The sequence below is a fragment of the Solanum stenotomum genome, chromosome 11, assembly GCF_019186545.1.
Source record: "Solanum stenotomum isolate F172 chromosome 11, ASM1918654v1, whole genome shotgun sequence".
NCBI lineage: Eukaryota > Viridiplantae > Streptophyta > Magnoliopsida > Solanales > Solanaceae > Solanum > Solanum stenotomum.
Genome location: NC_064292.1, coordinates 18029140 through 18056975, shown reverse-complemented (window position 1 = coordinate 18056975; position 27836 = coordinate 18029140). Strand labels below are relative to the sequence as shown.

At 38.0% G+C, this 27836-nt stretch overlaps 1 protein-coding gene across 2 annotated transcripts in view; it reads left to right on the top strand.

Moving 5' to 3' along the window:
- The window catches only part of LOC125844213 (costars family protein), a 974123-nt gene that overhangs the window by 41589 nt on the left and 904698 nt on the right, over nucleotides 1-27836 (top strand). Inside the window, exon 1 of one of the 2 annotated variants that reach the window (XM_049523484.1) lies at nucleotides 573-578. The exons of the other annotated variant lie outside the window; for it this stretch is intronic. The gene's annotated coding sequence lies outside the window, so the exon portion shown is untranslated. Of the gene's footprint in view, nucleotides 1-572; nucleotides 579-27836 lie in introns of those variants that run through there. 2 annotated transcript variants of the gene reach the window in all.

Below are 27836 nucleotides of genomic sequence, written 5' to 3'. Positions count from 1 at the left end.
AACTTCTACAGGCTAGGAGGGAGGAGCTACGCTCCAAGGTGATGCATGATCCAACTCGGATCCCAGTGCCTCCTATGCTTCCTCCACCTCTAGTACAAATAGTGGAGTAGGTACCACTAGCTCATGTTTCTCTTTCCCGGTCACTAAATATATTAAAGGCTGAAGGTTTGAGGATGATATTAGAGGAGAGACGGCTGTCTATAAACGCTGTGGTAGAACGGTACCCAGAGGTGTGGAACATTCTCAAGTTCCACAAGTTTGAGATCTTCACCAAGCCCTAAGGCTCATATATTCCTACTTGGGTTAGAGAGTTCTATGCCGAGTACGGAAAGCTGGTTCCCAAAGGAAAGAAGAAGGCCAACACATTTAAGCTAGTTATTCATATGGTAGTACGGGGCCGGAAGGTGAAGTGTAGCAACACCAATATCAATGATGCGCTAGGTTGTATGATGAACGTGATGCACTATATAGATAAAATCTAGAAGAAGACCTTTGATTATTTGAAGGGTTGGTTGGCACCACTCATGTCTGACACCACTCCACAGTGGATTAAGGCTTGTGTTCCTATTGAAAAGAAGAACCTGAATGTGGCTGCAAGATATTGATTTAGGTTCATTAGCAACACAATTATGCCTTCGCTGAATAAATCAATACTTCGAATCCCAAAAGATGTTTGTTTGGGCTATATCTAGGTCTACTTATTGAGTAGGAGATGGCCATGAGGGCCAAGCAGAGTCAGACCTCTCTCCCCTTTTCTGATTTAATTACTGAGCTATGTAGGTGGGCTCGTGTTTCGGTGATTGCAAAGACGGATGTGGAAGTGACTCCCCCTTTCTGTACTGACATCCGACAGATAAAAGCCGAGTATATAAGGGATGAGGCTGATTGGAAGAGAGTTGAACCGGTGGACATGTCCCCGGTAGTTGATGTTGAGATGTTACCGACATAGGCAATACTTCCCCCTCAGGCCAGTGAGCCTACAGGTACTCCCAGTTTGACTATTGTTCCCCCTCCTACTGCTATTGTTGTTACTACTGCTAGAGCCCTGATCACTCAGACTATGTTGTATAAGATGGGTCATATGTCCCAATTTGCTGATTTGCGTGCCTCTCGGGTAGAGTCTGTTGTGCCTGGGTTGATTGAGTAGGCGATTGGTATTGCCTTGGCCCCGATTAGGGCTCAGATGAGAGAGAACAAAGAGTTTATAGATGCCCATACATTTGCACTGGATGCCCTTACTATGGGGGTAGAGCCTTGTGTGCAGGGCCAGAGTGCTTCTGATGATGTGACTACCTTGAAGGCCGATATTGTTGGGCTGCGAAAAGATATGGATGAGCTAAAATCCACCAATCTCTCAATTTTCTGTGGCATTGTGACACTTTCTAAGGTGCTGAGTTTAGATTTCCCGACCAGTCCTGAGATTTCTCCGGCTACTACAATCGGAGATGTTGCTAGGGCTGATGATGCGGATGTTGAGTTTGAGGCTGATAATGATGAGGAGGAGCTGGGTGTTATAGACGTAGTAGTCTATGATGATTTAGCAAATCTTGAGGGAGCTATGGTTGAGATAGTTGTGCAGACATCTTTGAGAGACAGTTCGATGGTGGGCTCTAGCAGAGCCAAGGATGATGTAGAGCCGGGAACTAATACCCAGACAGATGGAGTCACTAATATGCAGAGTTCACCACAAGCTTAGCCTGGCAGGATGATTCTTTTGACTCTCTTTCTATTATTATTTAGACTGGTTTTACTATTTTTGCGCATTTGAGGACAATTACTAGATTAATTTGGCAGGGAGAGGTATTTCCATAACCACCTCTTTTGGGCAGTTTTCTAGATATTATGTGTGTGTGATTGTTGTGAATGCTTGTTTTTGTTGACATACATATTAGTTTTGATCCATTGTGTTGGTCCTCTATTTTGAAATGCAAATGTTGGTTTTGAACTGGTTTTAAAAAGTGCCACCTCGTGATGTGTTTGAATGTGGTTGTTCTCTTTCAATTTTGTGTGTCAGTTGTGATCAATACCGATGAGTTGAATAGTGCTCTCAATTGAACGATATGAGTGTACGGCTGCGATGAGGCAAATTTAATTACATAAGTCATATGTGAACTCCTAGCATCTTATTGTGACTAGCCGGTTGTTGAGTTGATCTCTTGTGATGATCGTTGCACGCGAGCTGAAAATTGTAGAGCCTTGTTTGATGATTGTGTTAAATGCCATGTGTGTTGAGATTTTCTTGAAATGTGTACTTGGTAATACCTAGAACTTGCCCCGTTAGTCCAATTGATTAATGTAAGAAAGCGATTGAGATGATCTTAGTCACAAATTTGTGAAGAGTGAACCAAAATTGATATTATATCTCTTTGTGACTACCTTGTGAGAGTGTGAAGCTTGCTTGACACCATTTGAGCCTATCCTTTTCCTTGGATGAAACTTGAACAACTTTGACTTCGTTGTCCCATCACCTATAACCTTCATGAAGCATTGGTTTATTTGAATAGCCAACTTAGGTCAAAAGCCTAAGTCGGGGGTATGGTGAAAAAGGAGGAAAGTCAAGAAGTGTGAAAAATTTGCCCTTGAAGGATCATGTTGAAAAAGATGGAACCCCTCCATGTAAAAAAATAAAAATAAAATGTGAAAGTAGAAAAAGATTGAAAAAGAAAAGAGTTTGTGAAATAAAGCTTGTGAAATGAGCAAAAGAATTAGGGTATCCAATGAGTCATGCTTAAATGAACATAGGGTGGATTATGCAAATATAGTGTAAAAGAGAAGGAGAAAAAGTGAAATGCAGGCCATGCTTCATGAAGGTAGAAGTAACTAAACCAAAATGATCATACCTTTACCCTCAGCCCCGTTACAAGCCTTGAAAATCCTTTGTGATCTTGAGTGAGATGAAGTTCATGTTGGTTGGAAAATAAGCGCAGGCCTATGGGTAGAGTTATGCATATATTTGTCTTTGAGAGTGTGAATTGTTTTTTCCGAAATTCTAAATTATTGACAAGTTTTGTGTGAGCAGGGAATCATTCTTGGTGTGAGGGCATTTGAATGCTTTTGTTGAGCTTGAACTTGCATTTGAAGCAAACATTGTAAGCTTGAGTTCTCTTCGATGATGGTTAGTCATAGTTTGAAACGTAGAGTGCACAATTGAACATTGCATGAGTAGTTTGAACCTCTTGTAGGCATTGATGTTGAGTCTTGAGTAGCACTGTTTGCAGACATCCCTATTAAACTGATTGATCTTGTATTTTACTTGAGGACAAGCAAGAATTTAAGTTGGGGGTGTTGATGAGTTTGGGATTTCGACTCATTTAGGGCTTATTATTCCTAGTTTTAGTGTCCTCGATGCCTATTTTGTGTTCTACACTGATGTTTAAAGGCTAATTTATAGATATAAAGGCATAAGAGGAAGAAAAGAACATTACCAAGAAAAAATGAGTGAAAAAGATAAAAAAGGCTGAAGTTAATGAAAGGTGACAATCGCCAAAGTCACTTGGTGACTCGCTTCACCTCTCCTAATGTTCCAGACTTCCAGCCTTGGGGAGAAGCCAACTTGGCGATGGAACCGGACCTTCGGAGAACCACTGAATGGATCGATGACAAAGAATTTGATCGCATAAAGTTACAGGGTCTGAAGGATGAAGAGTTAAGGCAAAATGACGATGGAAAGGAGAAATTGGCGCATCAACGACTTGGTCGGCGATGCTCGACTAACTTCATCGATTGACCCCGAAGGCCAAAATCTGAGAACGTATAAATTGATTTTTAAAAGGAGAAAAGAGTATCCTGCCATTGTTAGACTCTGAGCTTGCGATTGAAACACTGGTTTTCTTAATTTTTAGGAGTTTTCTAGTAGATTTTCAAGTTGGATTTGAATTCGAAGCTGAATTGGAGCATTGTAAAGATTTAGATATTACTACCCAGCTTATGGAGAACATAGTTGGTATTAATTTCTTACTTTTTATGAAGTCTGGATAAAACCCCCATTCTTGGGGGTGTGATTATGTGATTAATTGTCATAATTAGCTTATGGGTGTTATTAATTACTGATTTAATTGTTGTTTTGAAGTGGGTTCGATTGATAGTCGAGTTTTAACTCATGAATTATAGTTGCAAATACAGTTCCTCTACTATTTTATGGTTGCTTGAGAAAAAGGTTTTAGAATTAAGGTTATCAATTGATGATTGTAGTGATTGGGTTGTTGTGGGTTCAGCTCGAGAGAGTGAATCTTAATTTGATCCTACCTATCTAGCTCGAGAGAGTATATTAATTGAGGTTTTGGGATGTTTATAGTGTGATGCTTGTTGAGGTTTGAGAGAACATACTTGATTCATGATAGCTGATCGAGAGATGGATATCATATCTAAAGCCTAGCCTACCCACTAAGATTCAACGACTTTTGGTATTTAGTAATCACCTCCATAGAGAAATTGGCAATTAATTGAGCACATCCCCAAGTATCCCTTTCTACTTGATTACTCCCCTATTTTTCATAGTTGTTAATTGACAAACCTCATCCCCCATCCGACACTTGTTGTCAACCCCTTTGATTTACTTTAATGGTTTCGATAATTTCTATTCTTACAACTGATTAGAACAAGTCTTTCACTTCGTAATTGAATTTTCTACCGTATCACTCCTTGTGGGATTGACCCCAACTCTTTGTTGGGTTTATACTAGATTACGATCGCCTACACTTAGTATTGGATGAAGTGTATTTGAGCGTTTATCAATAGAGAAATTGGTAATTAATCGATTACATCCCTAAGGATCCCTTTCTACTTGAATACTCCCCTTGTTTTCGGAGTTGTTAATTGACTAAAAAAATCCCCCCATTTTACACTAGGTGTCAATCGCTTAAATTTACTTTAATTGTTTCGATAAATTCTATTCCTACAATCATGAAGGAACTAGTCACCAAGAAAAGAAGTACGGACTTCGAAATGATTGAAGTTTCTCATAATTGTAGTGCCGTTATGACAAGCGATGTGATTAAAAAAAAGAGGATCCGGGGGCATTTACTATCCCATGTACTATTGGGATGCTTCAGTTTACCAAAGCTTTGTATGACTTAGGGGCTAGCATTAACTTGATGTCGTATGCCATCTTCAAACAACTCGGGTTGGGCGAACCTAAATCCATAACAATGCAGCTCCTCATGGATGACCATTCTATTAAGCACCCCATTGGAAAACTTTAAGATATCTAGGTGAAGGTGGATAAATTTATCTTTCTGGATGATTTTGTTATTTTGGATTGTGAGATTGATGCAGAGGTGCCTATTATTTTGGGTAGACCATTTTTGGTAATCGGAAGAGCTCTAGTGGATGTTAAAAGTGGTGAGTTAAAATTCCAGGTAAATGATGAGATGGTTACATTCAATGTGTGCAAAAAGATAAAGCAACCTAGTGACATCCACGTGGTTTCAACAATTGATGTGATTGATGAAGTAGTGGCTAGTGTGAGTGAAATGATGTTTATGGGTGAACCCCTTGCTGTTGTCCTTTCAAATTTTGATGAGGACGAATTTCAAGGGTATGATGAAGTTGTTACTGCTCTATCGGGATTAGGTGCGTCATTCTAAAAATCCATTGAAGCTTGATATTGATCTGAAAAATTGAGATAGTTCTCCGACTAGACCATCCACTGAAGAGCCTCCAAAGTTTTAGTTGAAAGTTCTCCCATCCCATCTTCGGTATGTATTCTTGGGAGAAAATGACACTTTGCCCTTCATCATTGCAGCGAACTTGCTTGAATGGCAAGTGAAATTGTTGGTCGAGGTGTTAAAACGATACATTAAAGCCATTGGATGTACAATTGTTGATATTGTGGGGATTCCCCCAGGGATTTACACCCATAAAAAATCCAATTGTATAGTGAATGCAAACCAAATGTTGAGCATCAAAGATGGGTAAATCCACCTATGCAAGAAGTGGTGAAGAAGGTAATCATCTAGTGGTTGGATGCAGGTGAGTTGTACCCTATTATGGATAGCAAATGGGTAAGTCCCGTGCAATGTGTACCAAACAAATGAGACATCACAGTGGTTCCAAATGAAAACGGTGAACTTGTACCTATGAGGTTGGTCACTGGTTGGAGAGTATGCATGGACTATCGGAAATTAAAAGGACAAAGATCATTTCCAAATGCCATTTATGGACCAAATGTTTGATAGGCTTGTGGGGCGTGGATGGTATTACTTTTTGGATGGTTATTCTGGATACAACTAGATTTCCATTGCACCGAATGATCAAGAGAAAACTACTTTCACATGTCCCTATGGGACCTTTGCTTTCAAGAGGAAGACTTTTGGATTGTGTAATGCTCCAACAACATTTCAACGATGTATGCTCTCTATTTTCACATATATGGTGGAAGACTCACTGGAGGTATTCATGGATGATTTCTTGGTCGTTGGTGATTCATTTGAAATCTGCCTTGAACACCTTGGGCAAGTGCTACAAAGGTGCATGGATACCAATCTAGTTCTAAATTGGGAGAAGTGTCACTTAATGGTAAAAAAAGGCATTGTTTTGGGGCATAAATTACAGGAAAAGGAATGCAAGTTGATCAAGATAAAGTTAAAGTCATTGCAAAGCTCCCTCCCCCTATCTCGATAAAAGGTGTTCGAAGTTTTCTAGGCCATGCGGGTTTCTATAGCCAGTTTATAAAGGATTTTTTCAAAGTAGCATACCCTCTTTGCAAATTGCTAGAAAAGGAATCAACCTTCAATTTTGATGACGCTTGCCTAAAAGCATTTTTGTGCTTGAAAGAAAAACTAGTGGCAGCCCCGATCATTACTACCCCCGATTGGAGTATTCCGTTTGAACTCATAGGTGATGCTAGTGGTGTTTCTTTGGGAGCTGTTCATGGTTAGCAAAAGGGGAAATTATTTCACCCAGTTTATTATGCAAGTAAGACATTGAATGTGGAGCAAAATAATTATACTATCACAGAGCAAGAATTGCTAGCGGTGGTGTATGCATTTGAAAAATTTAGAGCGTACCATTTTGGAACTAAAGTGGTGGTGCACGCGGATCATGCTGCCAATAGGTACTTGATGACTAAGAATGATGCAAAACCAAGATTGAATCGGTGGGTATTGTTATTGCATGAGTTTGATTTCGAAGTAAAAGATCGGAAGGGATGTGAGAACCAAGTGGCATATCATTTGTTTCGATTAGAAACCAATATGGTTGATTCCAACGAGAGGGACATTGTGGCTGAATTTCCTGATAAAACGGTGATGAGGGTAACCCAAGGCAACCCACATTGGTATGATGACTCCGCTAACTATGTAGTGTGTGGAATAATACCCGAGGGTCTAAACTTCTACCAACAAAAGCGATTTTTATTCTATGTAAAAAGGTATTTCTGGGATGAAACATATCTATTTAGAGAATGTGCAAACCATATAATTCAAAGATGTGTACCGGAAGAGGAAATCAATGAAATTATCAATGATTGCCACGGTTCGCCTATAGACATCATAGCGGGGTGTGAACAACCGCCAAAGTTCTTCAAAGTGGCTACTATTGCCTGTCACTATACCAAAATGCACATGGCTTTGTCAAACAATGCATACAATGCCAAAAACAAGAAGGGGTATCATGAAAACATGAGCTACCTCTTAATCCCATCCTAGAGGTTGAATTGTTTGATGTTTGGGGAATAGATTTCATTGGTCTATTTGTGAGCTCATTTGGCAACAAGTACATTTTGGTGGCATCTGATTATGTTTCAAAATGGGTGGAAGCTGTAGCCTTTCCCAACAATGAGGGAAAGAGTGTTATGCAATTCTAAAAGCGCTACATTATGGCAAGGTTTGGTACTTCGTGCGCTATTATCAGTGATGTGGGGTCTCACTTTTACAACCGGTTTTTTGCATTGTTATTGAGCTAAAACGAAGTCAAGCATAAAGTTGCAACACCTTATCATCCACAAACAAGCGACCATGTTGAGGTCTCAAATCGAGAGATTAAGAGTATTTTGGCAAAAGTAGTGAATGCAAATTGGACAGATTGGTCTCGGAAGCTGGATGATTCTTTTTGGGCGTATCGCACCGCTTTCAAAACACCAATTGGCATGTCACCATATCAATTGGTATTTGTCATATATTGTCACCTGCCAGTTGAGCTTAAAATATGGCATTATGGGCTTTGAAGGCGTTAAGTATGAACTGGGGGAATGCTTCAAAAGAGAGAGTAAATCAACTTCACGAATTGGAGGAGTTTTGGTTGAGAGAGTATGAAAGTTCAGTCTTTTATAAGGAGATTAGAGAGTATACCTTCCATGAAATCAACCATAGGTAACTTGAAATCAAGAAATTAAGAGTAAACCCACCTTGGATTTCACTTCAATTTATCGAATTCAAGATTCAAATTGTAAAACACCAAGAAATCTAGAAAAAATGTTCTAAAAAGTTAAGTGTTCTTTCTCAAAACTTTTCTCTCAATTTAATTGCTCTATTCTCTAATCGAACTCCCATAAAACTCTATCATTTAGGCTATTTATATTTTCCCAAAATTTGGCCCAAAATCCCACTTCGTATCTAAATAAGAGAGATTATTCGAGCTCGGCTAATTAAATCGGTGAATCGCCCTTCGTTCTCCAACTCGCCTTTGTGATTCTCTAGTCTTCTGATGTGAGGCTAAAATTATAAATATTTAATCATTATTTGCCTCATATTTAATCTAGGGTAAAAAGGAATTCAATTCCATTTTGGTTTTGAATTTCTAATTTGATTTGGGCTCAGTTATTTTATTTAGACTTTTCTATATCTATAAATAGTCCATAAAAATAATTATTTTGGAGATCATTGATAGGAGATATTTTTTAGGGTTCTTTTGTTCTTATGATTTAGTTAGACATTATTGTATACTTTTAGCTTTTTGTTTTTTTGGAATTATTTTGCAAACACTTAACTATTTAATTTTCTGAAGTTGGTTTATACAATTTTCACTTTGAATTTCAATTCAAGATTCCGGGTTTCATCTATTCTAACTGTAAGTTCATGAATTCTTTTAACCTAATTATGAACTGTGAATTCTCAAGCATGAGTTGTTAAATCCACAACTATGGTTGTGGGAACCATGAGCAATTAACAAAGTATGAATAATAATTAAGTAATTCTTGAATAGTGTTTATGCATGTATTGTTAATCCTTTCGTTTAGAAGTCTTTTTAACGGTTGCAAACGTTAGAACTCGCCTTGTTCCTACTTGCCTTACCAAGGGGGTAACAAATGAGAAAAGGATTAACACAACAGAGATTTAGTTAAGGATTTGCTGCTATCTAATAGTTTCATATCTAAATTGATACGATGACTAATCTGGGGTAAAGGTAAGGGTTAATAAAGCACACACCCGTAGACTTACCAAGTTGTGATTGAAAGTTCCTACTTGGATTACCAATCACTTGGGGATACCTAACTTTCCAACATTGCATGACAAACACTAGGATAGGATTACTATTATTAGGATTACTACGTTAAGATCTTGTAGGGAACAAATATACCCTAGTTTCCATCTTATATTGATAACTCAAATTGTAAATCTTGCTTACTTGTTACTTATTCATTCAAATCAATCTGTGACTTCTTTACAACATTACCCCTGCTTACTATTCTCGGAAATTGTTTGACTAAACAGAGATAATTGTGAGTGAGTTTAAGTCTGAACCATATTCCTAGTGGGATCGACCCCAATCTACAAGTTGGGTTTTTTATTTTGCAACGGCAGCTTATACTTCTTTAGAGAGGTGTAATTTGGGCGTATCAGCTTCATGTGTTTGAACCTCAGTTGGCGAACTCAATTGAGTTATCCTTTCACGTTCGGCGCATCGCCAAATACCACCTTAGTTTCCCATTCGAGCATTAAACTTTTTCCTTGAAAACTATCACTTTGGGCGATGTGCTTCAGAGCTGCCTTTCTCATTCGACGTATCGCCTTTTCTATAAGAGTTCGCTCACCTTATTTGAAAAAAAAAGTTCTATGCACTGCCAGATTGGGTGAATTCTAGCTCAGTTGGCGATTCGCTCTTCATGCTAGGCGATCAATAATGCTCATTTTGCACTTCTTCTGCATTTCTGGCCATTCTTTCAAACTTTAATCCATACCTTGCCCAATTGCCTTCATAGATGCAAGTCATCAATATTTGATTAGAAAAGGAAAAAAGTTAGGTATTGATGATACTAATTATTGAACTAAATGGACCTTAAATGAGTGCAAATCTACCACTCATAAACACCCGCAACTTAGACTTTTGCTTGTCCTGAAGTAAATCAAGAACACAATAAGATCAATAAGGGTGTCTACAACAATACTCAAATATAGTTAACATGCAAGTGCCATGGAAAGACTACTCTCAATAGCATGTTACCCTAAATCATGATTAAAAAGCTTCAAATGATGACTAGCTAGTTTCAACACAAGCTCAAGCTCACATTAGCTTCTTGTCCAATGAAAGAACATGTTTCAACAAATGCATTCAAGTACCCTCACATAAAGAAGGATTTCATGCTCTCACAAAGAAAATCAACAAAAGTACTTGGAATTAATGCAACTCTCACACTCTCAAAAGAGAAACACATGCAAGCTTTGTCCCATAGATTTGCCCATATTTTTCAATCATTACATAACCTAGTTCATGCAAGATCTCAGGGGTCTTTTAGTATTGTAATGGGGCCGAGGGTTAAGGTATGGTCAATTTGGATTGGTGACTTTTACCTTTTCAAAGAATTGTTGCAACTATCATCACATTTCCTCAACTTCTATTTCCTGTTTTTCAGTTCAGACCTCAAATCTAGATTTTCCACTCAAATTATTTGGAAACCCCTTTATTTCATTCATTTATATTTTTTATTTTCATTTTCCATCAAATTAATGACAACTACACGCACAAATTCATTTTTTAAGGAGGGGTTCATTCTTTTTATAAGACTCTCAAATTTTTGTTCTCATTTATTATTTCTTCGCCCTTCACTTGTCTCTCATTCATCCTTTTTATCCACACCCTCAACTTAGGATTTTGTCTTAAGTTGTCTATTCAAACATCACAACGCTTCAAAAAGGAGTTTTAGCTAAGAAGGTAGGGACAATTTGGTTCAAGAGGCTTCTTTTGAGTTGTCAACAAATAGGTTAGGCTCAATTGGTGCCAATATGGATTCACAGCTTCACAAGGTTGTCACAGTTTGCGTTATAGAAAATTTGGCTCCCTTATTGAATTTTCACCCAAGATTATGTCCTACATTCACCAAGATTCATAAAATTGGACTAACAAGGAAAATTCTAGGAAACCACATGCATGTTTTCAAGTTAACCTCACAACACATGGCACTTTGAAATACACTCATCGAGCACATCCCAAAATAATCAAAAGAGTACATGTGATGTTCATTGCAAGGCTCACATCCAAACACAACTAGTCAACAAAAGATTCAAAGGGATCATTCAAAAGTGTAACCACATCAATTTCATTCTCGTAACATCAACACTATCATCATGCTCATTAGGAGTACTATTTAAGACATCGATAATGAACAAAATCAATTCTCAAATTATATCAATGAAAACATTAAGCATTTCACGATTTTTGAAAGTTCATGGGGGAGTTGCATTTATCAAGACAGAACGAACAACGAAGTACAGAGACAAACTTTTCCAAAAGAGAAGCACTCTAATATAAACAAAACATTAACTACAAAAGTTAAAAATATGAAATAAATGAAATACTAGAAAAAAAGGAAATATTGGCACGAAGGCCCTTACCCCACCTAAAATAAAAATAATGTCCTCAATGCTAAGTAAAAGGAATGTTTGGAGGCTGAGATATAGATCCCCCCTAACAGGCTATGTCAGTGGAGCACTCTCATCTGGAGTCTTTGGTGGAGAAACCTCAAGTTGGGCATCTATGCCCGGCAATAGGATCACAAGAGGTGGCAAAAAAGGCTTGGCTTGGGCATTAGTGCCCGACTGAGTAGTGGGAAGTGCTGGGGAGTCTGGGGTGAATCCACTAGGCCCAACGACTGAAGTCTTTCAAAGAGACCTCTCTAAAGTAGCCTAAATGATGACCTCCTCGTTCTTGTGCAGCTCCGTCAGGGTCTCAGTAATCCCATGCTCTTCCTCTCTCAACCCCTCCTCACGAGTCTCCTCAGCGAGCTCTTCATCCTTAGCATCTCCATCTATAGCAACCTCAAGTCCATAAGAGAGAGGTGCAACACTAGGTATCTCGGGGGTAGCATAATTTGAAAGGGGAACATTGCCCCATAGTGTTGACATATACATGGACTGAATCTGAACCATTATGAGTCCATGATTTGGACTCATTTAGAGATTCATTCTAACAGATTTAGTGTTCTCAAATGCATATTTTGTGTCAATAACTGATGTAAATACTTGAATTTCAGGTATTTGGATTGAGGAACAAAGCATGGACACTATTGAGTAAAAAGGAACAATGCATCTGAAAGAATGAAGAAAAGAGAGCCTGAGGATCACTGAATGGCCATTGTCTAGCCTAATGTTTTAGTGTGCCAAGCCTTGAAGGAGAAAATCAAGTCGGCGAATGAAAGGAGTAGTCGGTGAGCCACTGAACGGTTCCACGATGCAGTGCCATATCACCCAAAGTATAAAGGCGATGAAATTAACCAAAGGGCGGATCACCGAGTGGATTGGTGATCCCGACTTATTGCGCCGAATGGTCCTTCGCAACACAATATTTGACAACTATAAATACCTGTTTAAATTTTTAGCTTAGTATCTGATCTTTTGTTGAATCATATTATTATTTAGTTATTAAAGTTTAGAGCTGAGAACTGAATAGGGAAACAATTTTTTCTTAGCTTTGAAGATTTCCATTTCTATGAAATTAGAAGTGGGTGTTGGAGATTCTTCATCTTAGACCTTTGCAAAGACTATATCAATCTTATCCAGTTGATGGAAACATAACTTGGTAACGAATTTTACCTTTTTACTATGTCTAGCTAAAACCCCAATTCTTGGGGTGTGATTATGTGATTATGGGTTGATTTAACTGTTGGGTATTGTTAATTGATAGTTTATTTGTTGTTTAAAAGTGATTTGATTCAGTAATTGTGGTTGAATTTAATGGGTTGTAGTTACAAATACAATCTTAACTTCGTGTTTTTGGCTTGCTCGAGAGAGAGATTTTAAAACCAAAATTATTGAATTGATGGTCTGTGGGTATTGGGTTGTGATGGGTTCAGCTCGGGAGAGTGAATTCTAAACCCTTTTCCACACATTCAGCTCGAGAGAGTGAATGGACTAAAGCAATGGATGTGCTTCATTGCTGCTTATTGGTGTTTGAGAGAAACCAATTTGATTCAAAACAAATTTTTTGAGAGAAAGTTTATCACTCCTAAAATCTAGCTTATTCATTGATTTGTAGTTGTTTACAATTAATTGTAATTACTCGGTTGTTTACCTTAGACCATAATCCAATCACATCCCAAGAATCCCTGTCTCCATATTCGTATTTTCGTGATATTTGCTATTTTAGTTGATAATTGAATATAAAACTCCCCTTTGAATTATGTTTTTCTTAGTAAATGTTTTTAGCTATGATTGACATGAGCATATTCATGCTTTTCTATTGATTTTCGATTACGAACCACTCCCTTGGGACTCAACCCCAACTCACATAGTTGGGTTATATTACTAGTGAACGATCGTTGACACTTATTATTGGATGAAGTGTCATTTATTGCGTTATTCTTATCAAAATGGCGCTGCTGCCGGGGAGTGGTGTTACTTGAGAATTTTTAGTTAAGTTGAATTTTGTTCCTCTTAGTTATAGTTCTAGTTACTTAATTTTTAGTTTTGGCTTGTGTGTTGCTATTTTTGAGAAGAGACTTTGAACACAGTTGGTAGCAACAATAGCCAAATGACTGAGTCTAATCAAGAAATGGAAGGGGACCACTCTTTGGTCCCACTATTAACTCATTTGGATGATTTAGCCAAGAAAATATTAGAGGTTGAAGTCTAGTGCAAAAGGAAAGACAGATACATACCCCCTCATGAGAGGAGAAAGTCTAAGGACAATGAGAGTAGACGTGTCGAGGATACGCTGTTAATCATTCTCCAAAAGATCAATTAGCAAGATCGAGTGCTAGAAGAGATAAATGAGAATGTTGAAGTGCTAAATCAAATGATTGGCTGTCGCTCCAGATCTATCCAGCTAATTGAAACCCTCATGGGTCATGTATTGCCTCATCTCTACCCAACTAAACAAGAGGGGTTGCCTAGTGAAACTAAGGTCAACCCCAAAAATAGAGTTTGAATAAGGAGTTGTGTCGTGCCACGATGTTAACTAAGGTGCTTCTTGGGAGGCAACCCAAGTGTTATCGCTTTGTTTTTGTTTTAGAAATAATGGTGTGTTTAATATGCATGTCAAAGTGTGGAAAGTGGTTGAAAAGTTCAAGTTGGCATGCTAAAGGTCCAGTCGGCGATTCACTGACCAGGTCGGCGTTCACGATCTAGTCCACCGTTTGGAACCCCACATTAACTAGAGGTCCTGTAAAACTGGGTGAGGAAAATGACCACTCGGCATGTTGCCAAGTGCTTCAGCGAGCATGAATAATGTCACTGAATGGGCGAGAACTAGACGGGTTTTAAAAGGCCAAAGGTTTAAACTTCTAACTCTTTCACTTTTCCTCACTTTTGAACTTCACAAACTTACACCCGCACTTTAGTTTAAATATTTTTGCATTTTAATAGTATTTTAGTCGTTGATTGTGCTCGGATTGGGATTACTTTGCCGCCTAACATTTCAGTCTTGATTATTCGGCATTAAAGGTTGGTTTTCCGAACACTGAGTTTATTTTTAACAATTTTGTACTCTTATGCAAATGATCTTATCTTGTTGTCGTGTGTTGGGCCTCTTTAATAAGATTAGAATGTTTGTGTGCTTGTTTTAATTTGAATATTTTTCCCGTATTGTTTAAAATGTTGAATTCCCGTAAATTTTGTGCCATAAAATTGGTTAAATCTTGTGGGGTTGTGCTTGCATGTTGTTCGGTCTAGTCGGGTGAAGTCTAAGTAACCCGTAGTTGTGTCAAATGACGTAATTTGCCCAATGATAGAGCGGGTGACGTCATTGTTAAGGGCAAAAGACGTTAATTGGCCAAATTTTGAAAAACCGGGAGAAGTCTGAGTATCCCGGGGTAATGGGTGCTATGGGTCTAGTTTTAATTTGAGTTGTGCATGCTTTGATTTTGTTTTTGGGGGTTGTGGGGTTGAATTAGAGAAGTTGGGTTGAAAGTAGGCACATTGGGTTGTTAGGCGAGTTGAGTCATGCTCGCCGAACCACTTGGCGGTTCGCCGAAGGTCTCCATCTCACCTTTAATTTCATGTTTAATGTGTTGATTGGGCCCTGTAAATTTTGGCGAGAAGCCTGAGGTCGCCGAAGGCACTCGACGACTCGCCGAAAGACTTCTCGATCTCTTTTTCCCTACACCCCTGTTGCCCTTTTGCACTGAAATTTTTGGTGGGCTGACCCTTGCTCGCTGTAAGCTATCGGCGAATCACTGAAAGACCTTCCCTATCGCTGACTTTCCAAAGTTTTAGAGCCAATCCTTTCGGTGAGCCCGATTTAGCTCGCCAAATTGGTTTGGCGACTCGTTGACTGGTTCGGCGAGTCTGTCGGTAGTTATATTTTTGTGCCTTTGGTTGAAATGATTATAACTTTCTCACGATGTTTTGCAAACATGGATAGATCTAAGGTTGCAGGTAGAAACATGCCACCCTAAAGGAAGTCTAAGGAGACAAAACTAAATGAGGATGTAGTTGCATCCAGGGCTAAAGCCACCATGTAACGACCCTTAAAAAATGAACTAGTGAAACTAGAGCCTAACGTGTGTGCGTTTGTGTTCGTCATGAATTTTGATGTGGTTTAATATTATCCCGAGCTATGGTTGAGGGGTTTAGGGGTTATACGTCAAGGTACGACTCCTCAAGGACCACTCTAAGGGCCTTGAGGAGGACCCAAAGTCTAAACCACAAGACCCCAAGGAAACCATCAAGTTAGCCAAAACTTTGTGACCTACAGATGGGGTTCGTGCCTCGTAGGTCCATCCACGCCTCGTGGATGGCCTCCGTAGGTCAAGAGGTCTAAAACCAACTTGCAACCCCAGACCACGGACCAGCAGAACGGTCCGTGAATGGACTCACGGTCTGTGAGTGCAGGGCGTGAATGGGCATTGTTGTTCTGGTGCAGTGTTGGCCAAGCTAGGGGTGAATTGTAAATTCACCCCAAGTCCTAATTAATATATGTGCAATTATTTTAAATGTTTTAAGGTATTTTAAGAGTATTAAAACATTGAAACCCTCATTTAGATTTCATCTCTCAAAATCAAAACCCTTCCCTCCTAAAAAGTTCTCTCTAGAAAACTCCATAGGAGATCAAGGCCAAGTTCAATCTAGTGTTGGGATTTCAAGGTGTTTATTCTTCAATTTCGTGGCACTCTTTAAGTATAAGGTATGGTGATCCTTCATCTAGGGTTACTTTTCACTCTAGAGTCAATTCCAAAGATGTTTCCAAGGTTTTCAAGTTTCACCAAAAACCTAGATTTCACTGAAACTCATGTGTTCTTGCATCAGACGTTTTGAAATGATAAATTATGATTATATTGACGTTTAATTGATGATTTAAGATGATTTTACTCTATGAACCCATGATTTCTCTAAATTCCTAAATTTTGGACTTATGAAGTGGGTTTGTTGAATATGAATGAATGATGATGCATTTATGTGTAGATTGATTTAGATTATTGATTTGAATCATTATCTATGTATAATTATGGTGAATTTTTGATGAATTGAGTATTTTTTATCATAGCCTTGAAAGGGAAAGTTTGACCTAATTTTCATGTTAATGTAAATTCTACTTAAATTGTTGATTCGTTTGTAAGGTAGAGGTGTTTACTTACTTTGTATACTGATCCACTTGAAAGGTGGAGGTGTTTACTTACTATGTACATTGTGATCATGTCCTTGAAGGCATAGTTTGATGAATTAAAGTATTATTATGTTATTGTATATGTGAATTTATAATGTGAAGGATTTACATTTGATTCAATGATAGAATGATGAACATGTATTCAATGTATTATTTTTAATATTGAAAGACTATTTTCTCAATTTGGCACTCATGAATGAAAATGATGAATGTGAAGGGTTCCTATAATGTGAATGATTTAATCTAGAATTGGTAGGCTTATGCATCCTTTTCAAAACTGATGAATGTGTCTTGACTTGAATGAATATGAATCGATAGGCTACAACATTCCTTTCTTATATGAGTGATGAATGTGTCTTGACTTGATGGCTATGAAATTGATAGTCTTTATGCATTATTTTCATAAATGATCTAATGTAATGAAGACACTAGAATCGATAGGCTAGTGGTATTCCTTTCTTAATGAGTCAATGCACCATGAATCGATAGGCTAGTGACATTCCTTTCATGAGTATAAGAATTTAATGACAGACCATGAATCAATAGGCTTATATCATTCCTTTTATGTGAACCCTAGAGCTATCCTTGAATGTACCATGGATCGATAGGCTTATATCATTACTTCTTTGGAAATGATGTACCATGGATCGATAGGCTTATAACATTCATTTCCTTGGTAATGATGTATTATGGGTCGATAGGCCTATGGCATTCCTCCCTAATACACTAATGTAATGTGAATGAAATAATCTATGAGAATGTAGGCTAAGGACCGAGTAGATATGGTAAGATTGAAACTCTCTCAATGTTAGGCTAGGGTTCCAATGAACATCTTCCTATCTGCTAACTATGTGCCCGCCTAGGATATTAGCCAGTGGATCCAATGTGCATCCAAGCTAATGCTACCGATCTTGCTTCGGCAAGGAGACCACCTCTCTAAAGTGTGGGGAAGACACTGGATTCCATGTCTAGCTTGCATCTATGTCGATTAAATGGTTATTCCCATCATGTGAGATGTGCATTGTAGTTTCTTGAGAAGTTCTATGAAGTGTGGGTAGTAGTATGGGATGCTATCCATACATGGCACGAGTAGGCTTCAACATGGCTATAGTGAGTTCTCTAAATCTTAATGACTATTGTTTAATGTCATCGAAGGAAGAAGTTATTGAGATTGTTGGTCTAATGTCTAATGAATGGAGGTCCTTTGAATGATGTTATTGATGAATGTTGACTTATTGTCTAAATGAAATGATGAATGAGTAGCTTATATGGATGAAATGAGATACTTAACATGTTATGTTGAAATATAAAGGTTTTTGTCTATTGTAGCCTTGAGGAATACCTTGGTGTGGTATGACGAGGTAGTATGGGATGCCACTTCATATCTTACTTAGGTGTGTCTTAGGGTTACTTTAGGTGGAGGTCCTAAGAGCATGAAATGATTTACTTGACGAATATGTTTATGTGTTGTATGTTGGTACTGGTTGATCATGATTACTTGTAATGTGAATCATGATAAATGGTTAGTTCACTTTTGGTGTCTTTAAGGTGGTGCCTTGGTGTGGATGGTCGTATGGGATGCTAACCATACATTGCACAAGGTATAGCTTGAGGGTTACTTGAGGTGGTGGCTCCAAGTGAAGGTAAGGGTTTATATGTGACTTCGTTCAAATATGAATTATGTGACTTTGTATGTTGGTTGCGACTTATATTATGCCTTTTGTATTAATGTTCATGATGTTTTACAAAAATGGCATAAAAGTATGACTTTCAACTCAAATGTTCTTTTCAAGCATGTTTTTGCACAGTCATCACACTTTGTACATCTAATGTGCTAACCCCATTCTTTTCCCTTTTTACCAAAATGTAGGCTTTGCAGATATTGGTGTTCTATGCATGAAGAAATAGGTTTCTAAGGTGCTTGAAGATGAAAACTTGGTGAGTTCTCATAGTTTCAAGGACAAAACCCATTGTGCTTCCTTGTATGTCTTTAGTTTTATTAAAGCTTTTGTACGGGCTTTGTCCCAATGTTGTATTCAAAGTATTAGATAGTTTGAGACATATTGTATAAAGTCTAGAAAGTCTTCCGCTTGCTATTTAATGAAAATGTCTTCGACTGTAAAGAAACTTTTTAACTTTTATCTATTTTCAAGTATCTTATGCAATGAATGAGATATGAGGCTTTTATTATATTCCTTCGAGATCGAGTACGCCGTGTTACCACTAGGGGGTGCTCTTGGGTCGTGACAAACATGGTTTCAGAGCACAAGATTTTGAAAAGGTCTTAGGATGTCTTAAACCACATCTAGTAGAGTCCTGTTCATAATGTGAAGAACGCCACATTATGAATAGGAGGCTATTGGATGCTAAGAAAGTTTCACTTCTTCATTCTTCAAGTCGTGCCATAGAATTTAAATCTATAATGTCTTTCCCTTATTTCTTATGTGATGGTCCTTAGAGTGTAACCCCCTTGAAAGGAGTATTTAGAAGGTGTGAGGAAGTAAAGGTTGATTGTGATGTTGACTTTAGTATGAATGAGTTGCTTTATGGTTATATGTGTTGTTGGTAGAACCCGACTTATTCAAGATGAGTTTTGAGGTATATTGAAAGAGTTGATGAAATGTGGTGTTTTAGAAATGCCTAGTTGTGATGAGTATGAAAGATTAGTGATGTCTTGCTCAGACCTTAGAATTAAAAGAAGGGGAGTTTGAAAGAGCTAGTGTAAGCTTACTCCCATGTGGGGGATGATGTGCCTAGATGGTAAAGTCTTTGACTGTCCTTGACGTTCATGAGTTAGGCCTGATTGATGTTCTTACCCTAAGAGGTGTAGTGAGTTTGAGAAGTTTAGACCCGGTGTGGTAGACTCATATGAGACCTTGAGTGTTATGGTAAGGTTGATGGTGAGCAAGAGTGCTTAATGAGGACCTTCCTAGTTTAAAGGTACCGGTATGTTGATGGTTTCTTGTAAGTTGTGGACGTCTTGATCAAGGTTCCCTTGTGGTGTTCATGTTGACCATAGTTGGGTTTACTCTTAAGTGGGGGATAGTATGCTGAGTAGTAAGGTTGTTGAGAGTTTTGATATCCTTACCTCTTTCTTTATGTGCTTATTCAAGCTTAAGACAAATAGTTCCTTTTTGGCTTGTTTCATGTTTTTGGAGTCAGGTGTGGTATGTAGTTTCCATGTTCTCCTTATGTTATGCATGTTCTTGATGAATTCTTGTTTGAATGAGAAAATGAGTTTTCATGATTTATCTTCCTCATGCTGAATTGCATTTAGTTCGAGTTGTTTATATGCATCATGAAGTTAAATGTTGAACATGCCTAAATATGTATTTATGAAGAAGTTGCATATTGTGCTTTTATGAGAAAATTTCTTAAAGGGGCTTAATGATGTTGTGATGAGCATGATGTGATTTGGAGAAGGAAGTTCCTGCAATGAAATGAAGAATGTGAAGTTTTGATGCATAATGAGTTTCAAGATGTAGTTCCTACCTTCTTGTTGTGTTTTGAGTTTATTGATGTGGAGTTGATGTTTACTCCTATGTTTATGCATTTCTATTGATGTTGTATGCATGAATGTGGGCTTCTAGTCTTGAGTCGTTACCCCTTAATATGTTTAAAGTGTCATTAGATGACGAATGTTCCTAAGTGAGGGATAATGTAACGACCCTAAAAATATGAACTAGTGAAATTAAAGACTAACGTGTGTGCGTTAATCTTCGTCATGAGTTTTGACGTAGTTTAATATTGTCCCGAGCCATGGTTGAGGTATTTAGGGCTTAGACGTCAAGGTATGACTCCCCAAGGACCATCCTAAGGGTCCTTGAGGAGGACCTTAAATCTAAACCCCAAGACCCCAAGGAAACCATCAAATTGGCCAGAACTTGGTAACCAACAGATGGGGTTCACGCCCCGTAGGTCCATCCACGCACTGTGGATGGCCTCTGTAGGTCAAGAGGCCTAAAACCAACTTGCAGCCCCAGACCATAGACCAGCAGCACGGTCTGTGAATGGACTCACAGTCTGTGAGTCCAGGGCGTGAATGGGCACTATTTTTCTGGTCCAGTCTCGGCCAAGCTTTGGGTTAATTGGTAAATTCACCCCAAGTCCTAATTAATATATGAACGATTATTTTAAATATTTTAAGAGTATTAAAACATTGAAACCCTCATTTAGACTTCATCTCTCAAAATCAACCCCCTTCCTAAAAAGTTCTTTCTAGAAAACTCCATTGGAGATCAAGGTCAAGTTCAAGCTAGGGTTAGGATTTCAAGGTGATTTCGTGTGATTCTTCAAGTATAAGGTATGGTTATCCTTCATCTAGGGTTATTTTTAACCCTAGAGTCAATTCTGAAGATGTTTTCAAGGTTTTCAAGTTTCACTAAAAACATAGATCGCTCAAACTCATGGGTTCTTGCATCAAATGTTTTCAAATGATAAACTATGATTATATTGATGTTTAATTGATTATTTAAGATGATTATACTCTATGAACCCATGATTTCTCTAAATTCCTAAAATTTGGACTTATGAAGTGGGTTTATTGATTATGAATGAATGATGATGGATTTATGTGTAGATTGATTTAAATTATTGATTTTTATCATTATCTATGTATAATTATGGTGAATTGTTTATGTATTGAGGATTTGTTATCATATCCTTGAAACGACAAGTTTGACCTAATTTTCATGTTAGTGTAGAATTGTTCTTAAATTGTTGATCCGCTTGAAAGGTGGAGGTGTTTATTTACTTTGTATATTGATCCACTTGAAAGGTGAAGGCGTTTAATTACTGTGTACATTGTGATCAAGGCCTTCAAGGCACATTTTGATGAATTGAAGTATTATCATGTTATTTTATATGTGAATTTACAATATAAAGGATTTAGATGTGATTGAATGATAGAATGATGAACATGTATTCAATGTGTTAGTGTTAATATTGAAAGGCTATTTTCTCAATTTGGCACTCATGAAAGATAATGATGAATGTGAAGGGTTCCTATAATGTGAATGGTTTAATCTAGAATTGCTAGGCTTATGCATCCTTTCCTAAATTGATGAATGTGTCTTGACTTGATGAATATGAATAGATAGGCTACAACATTCCTTTCTTATATGAGTGATGAATGTGTCTTGACTTGATGGATATGAATTGATAGACTTTATGCATTCTTTTCATAAATGATCTAATGTAATGAAGACTCTAGAATCGATAGGCTAGTGGCATTCCTTTCTTAATGAGTCAATGTACCATAAATTGATAGTCTAGTGGAGTTCTTTTCATGAGTATAAGAATGTAGTGAGGGACCATGAATCGATAGGCTTATAACATTCCTTTCATGTGGACCCTAGAGCTATCCTTAAATATAGCATGGATCGATAGGCTTATAACATTCCTTCCTAGGTAATGATGTACCATGATCGATAGGATTATAGCATTCCTTCCTTCGTAATGATGTATCATGGGTTGACAGCCCTATGGCATTCCTCCCTAATACACTAATGTAATGTGAATGAAATAATATATGGGAATGTAGGTTAAGCACCGAGTGAATATGGAAAGATGGAAACTATACCAATGTTAGGCTAGGGTTACCATGAACATCTTCCGATCCCATCACTAAGTGCCCGCATAGGATATTAGCCAGTGGATCCAATGTACATCTAAGCTAATACTACCAGTGTTCCTTTGGCAAGGAGACCACCTCTTTATGGTGTGGGGAAGACACCAGAATCCATGTCTAGCTTGCATGGTCTATGTCGGTTAAATGCTTATTCCCATCATGTGAGATGTGCATTGTAGTTTCTTGAGAATTTCTAAGAAGTGTGGGTAGTAATATGGGATACTATCTATACATGGCATGAGTAGGCTTCAAGAGGGCAATAGTGAGTTCTCTAAGTCTAAATGACTATTGTTGAATGTCGTCTTAGGAAGAAGTTATTGAGATTGTTGGCCTAATGTCTAATGAATGGAGGTCCTTTGAATGATGTTATTGATGAATGTTTACGTATTGTCTAAATGAAATGATGAATGAGTAGCTTATATGGATGAAATGAGATACTTAACATGTTATGTTGAAATATAGGTTCTTTTCTATTGTAGCCTTGGGAATACCTAGGTGTGGTATGAAGAGGTAGTATGGTCTGCCACTTCATGTCTTACTTAGGTTTGTCTTAGGGTAACTTTACATGGAGATCCTAAGATCATGAAATCACTTACTTGACGAATATGTTTATGTGTTGTATATTGGTACTGGTTGAGCATGATTACTTGTAATGTGAAGCATGATAAATGGTAAGTTCACTTGTGGCGACCTTAAGGAGATGCTCAAGGTGGCTAAGGAAGCTTCATATGAGGGCCTTAGTGAGACTAAAGAGGTCATGGTAGATGCTGCTGTGCAAGCTTCTTTGGTGGATACTCCATTGGTTGTTGTTCCTTCTAAAGTGACTCTAGGCACTGATGCCCAAGTCCAAACTGATGCACCGGGCACTGATGCCCAGACAGATGGAGCAACTGTGTAGACAGGATCCCCTCTTCACCTCCTTCTCTGTCTTACTTTATTTGAACTTTTGGATATTTTTGTTTGCATTTCAGGACATATGGCTTTATTTGTGATGGGGTGAGGCCCACCTTTTGTGAATATTGGTTTTGTTTATATATTGGGTCTTGAGCTGAAATTGTTTTTACACTGTTTTTGTTAATGATTGAGCTTATGGATCCTTGTTTTTAACTGTAAATGATTTTTTACCCTTCCAATAAATTTTTGCCACTTCTTGTTGTGTTGAATGTGGTTGTTCTTTTGCAAATTTGGGTATCGGTTTTTATCAATACCGATGACTTGAATAGTGCTCATAATCGAACAAAAATGAATGTGCGGCTACGATGAGGCCAAATGAAGTTGCATAGACAATATGTGAACTCTTTGCATCTCGTTATGACTAGCCAAGTATCGAATTGAATATCTTGTGATGAACATTGCACACTACGGAAGGTGTGGAGTCTTGTTTGACTTTGGTGTCAATGCCTTGTGTGATGAACTTACTGTGAACCATTAGTGATTACACCTAGAATTTGCCCCGTTGGTCCAGTTGACTAAGTGATGTGAACTCTTGAGATGATCTTAGGCAACTCTAAAGAGTGTGAAGCAATTTGACATTATACCTCTTTTTGTGGCCTACCTTGTGAGTGTGTAATCCCCTTTTGAATACCCTTTGAGCCTTAACCTTTTCTTGGAAGAAACTTGATGAAAACATAACCTTTCTTGATCAATTACCCATAATCCTCATGATTTGTTGTCTGTTTGAATAGCCAACTTAGGCCAAAAGCCTAAGTTGGGGGTGTGGTAAAAAGAAAAGGTGAATCAAGAAAATGCAAAGAAGTCCCTTTTGCCCATGATTTGAGAAAAATGGAACCCCTCCATATAAAAAAGAGAGAGAGAGAAAAAGGCGAAAAGAATGAAAAAGAAAAAGTTGTCGAATAAAGTGTGAAAATGCAAAAAGAAATAGGTTACCAACAGTCCATGGAAAGTAAATAATGGGATAACTTGTGAGCACAAATAAAAATGATGAAGAAAAGGAAAGGAAATGTTGTTCACACCACATTTCATGAGGACTATAACCATTGAGCCTAAATGACCATTCATTTGCACTCAGCCCCATTACAAGCTTTGAAAAGACCTTTTTGATCTTGAGTGAGCTGAAGCGAGTATTGATTGGAAAATACGGGCAAACCTATGGGTGAAATCATGCATCGTGTTCCTCTTTGTGAATGTGAGCGTTGCATTTGATTTCGAAGCTTTAAATTCTGATCCATTGTGTGTGAATATGGATTGTGAGGGCATTTGAATACCTTTGTTGAGCTTGAACTTGCATTTGAAGCAAGTATTGTGTGCTTCAAATTCTTTGATATTGGTGAGTCACAACTTGACTCTTTGAGTGCACAATTGATCTTTGCATAAGTAAGTTGATTCTTTTTGTGTGCATTCATGATTGAGTCTGGTGTAGCACTGTTTGAGACATCCTTTTTGAACTGCTTAACTTAGGTTTTACTTGAGGACAAGCAAAAGTTTAAGTTGGGGGTGTTGATGAGTCCATGATTTGGACTCATTTAGGCTTTATTTTAATAGATTTAGTGTCCTCAAATGCATATTTTGTGTCAATAACTGATGTAAATCCTTGAATTTTAGGTAGTTAGATTGAGGAATAAAGCATGGACACTATTGAGCAAAAAGGAACAAGGCGGCTGAAAGAACGAAGAAAAGAGAGCCTGAGGATCGCCTAATCCATTAGGCGAATCGCCGAATGGCCATTGTCTCACCTAATGCTCCAGTGTGCCAACCCCTGAAGGAGAAAATTAAGTCGGCGATTGAAAGGAGTATTCAGCGAGTCACCGAACGGTTCCGCGATGTAGTGCCATATCGCCCAAAGTACAAAACCTAAAGATGTTGAAGGCCAAAGCAAAAAGGTGATGAAATTAACCAAAGGGCGGATCACCGAGTGGATCGGCAATCCCGGCTTACTGCGCCGAATGGTCCTTCGCACCACAATTTTTGACAACTATAAATACTTGTTTAAATTTTTAGCATAGTATCTGATCTTTTGTTGAATCATATTATTATTCATTTTTTAAAGTTTAGAGCTGAGAACTGAATAGGGAAACAATTTTTCCTTACCTTTGAAGATTTTGATTTCTAAGAAATTGGAAGTGGGTGTTGGAGTTTCTTCATCTTAGACCTTTGTAAAGACTATATCAATCCTACCCAGTTTATGGAAACACAACATGGTAACAATTTTTACCTTTTTACTATGTCTAGCTAAAACCCCAATTCTTGGGTTGTAATTATGTGATTATGGGTTGATTTAACTATTGGGTATTGTTAATTGATAGTTTATTTGTTGTTTAAAAGTGATTTCGTTCAATAATTGTTATTTAATGGGTTTTAGTTGCAAATACAATCTTAACTTTGTGTTTTTGGCTTGCGAGAGAGAGAGGTTTTAAAACCAAAATTACTGAATCGATGGTCTGTGAGTATTGGGTTGTCATGGGTTCTGCTCGAGAGAGTGAATCCTAAACCCTTCTCCACACATTCAGCTCGAGAGACTGAATGGACTAAAGCGAAGGTTGTGCTTTATTGATGCTTATTGGTGTTCGAGAGAAACTAATTTGATTCGGGGTAAATTGTTCGAGAGAAAGTTTATCCCCCCTAAAGTCTAGCTTATTCACTGATTTGCAGTTGTTTACTATTAATTGCAATTACTCGGTTGTTTACTTTAACCCATAACCAATCATATCCCAAGAATCTCGTCTCCATATTCCTATTTTCGTGTTATTTCTTGTTTCAGTTGATAATTGAATATAAAACCCACCTTTGATATTTGATACTTGAGTCACCCCAAACTTGAATTATGTTTTTCATAGTATATGTTTTTAGCTATGATTGACTTGAGCATATTCATGCTTTTCTATTGATTCTCGATTACAAACCACTCTCATGGGACTCGACCCCAACTCACATGGTTGGGTTATATTACTATTGAACGATCACTGACACTTAGTATTGGATGAAGTGTCCTTGATAGCGTTCTTATCAGACCAACTTAACCCTCAATGTGGAAACCTCAGCCTTAAGGGTGTCCAAGGCATAGGAACTACCCTTAGTCTTCTCCAAAATTGCTATCCTCACAGTAAAAAATATATAACCTTAGAGTGTGGCCCTCAATCGTCTCCTCACACTTGACCACTTGCTTAGTTAGAGGACCTAAGGTATTCATGATAGCCTAGTAAATGAAACAGGGTAAGTCTTTCAGAACCTGAGTCACTATAATATTAGCTAATCGGGAAAGACTGCCTATCTGGTATATAAGGGCCTGATTCAAGAGAGGACAAGCAACAAGAGAAGGGGAGGCCTAACGCTTGTAGCTGTTACAGAAGCAGAAGGTGAATATGTAGTGGGGGAATCAGAAATACCAGTAACAAAAGAAGGAGTATGAATAACTGCCTGCTACACAGAAGGAGCTGGGGTGTTGGTCCCAAGAGTCAATGTGGCAGGATCAACCAATTGAGTGGAGTCTGGCAGTGGTGGTTTCTTCCAAGCTTCATCATCTCTTAAAAACCCAACCTCAATCCTCCGAATATCACTAGAGGAGACTGGCGTGATCATGACATCAATTTTTGCTCTGAAGGGGACTCTAGCTTTCTCGCAAAGCTAGGTAATGAGCACTAAGAAGGGAAGAGAGGTTTCCTCATGTCTGGATCGCAGTAATATTTCTTCCTCAATAATCTCTCTCAAATTAATCTTCTCCCTCTCAATGATGGATCCCACTATCACGACCTTCAGATTCCTGAGTAGAGACTCATATTGGGAAGGCATCACATTGCTACTAATAAAACCAATCCAGTACCTTGCCAGTATGCTTAGGTGTTTCTTTTCAATTATGGCACCTTGACCCAACCAAGATGGTGAAGACTCACTTGATATTAGAGGGGCTAGCAAATGGTGTGGGCATCCGGGTTTTATATTCGTCACTCAGATTGTCCTAGGTGCCCATTATTCCATTAATCGCAGTGACATGACACTGTAGCATCTTTCCTTACACTTTTATTTTGTCCACTTTCTTCCATACAATTCCTTTCCTCTTCTTTGGCAATGCTTTAGCATAGGCATCATAGAACTCACATACTCACTTGGGTATGTATGGTTTCCTAACTCTTGTGAATTGTTTGAACTTTTGAAATTTATTGCACTCCATATTGCATGGTACTTACTCATAACCCCATAAGTAGAAAGTTGGCGCTCCTCCAAAATAGTGTGTTCCCCATCCGCCTTGAGCCTATTCAAAGCTCTTGGAGCTAAAATC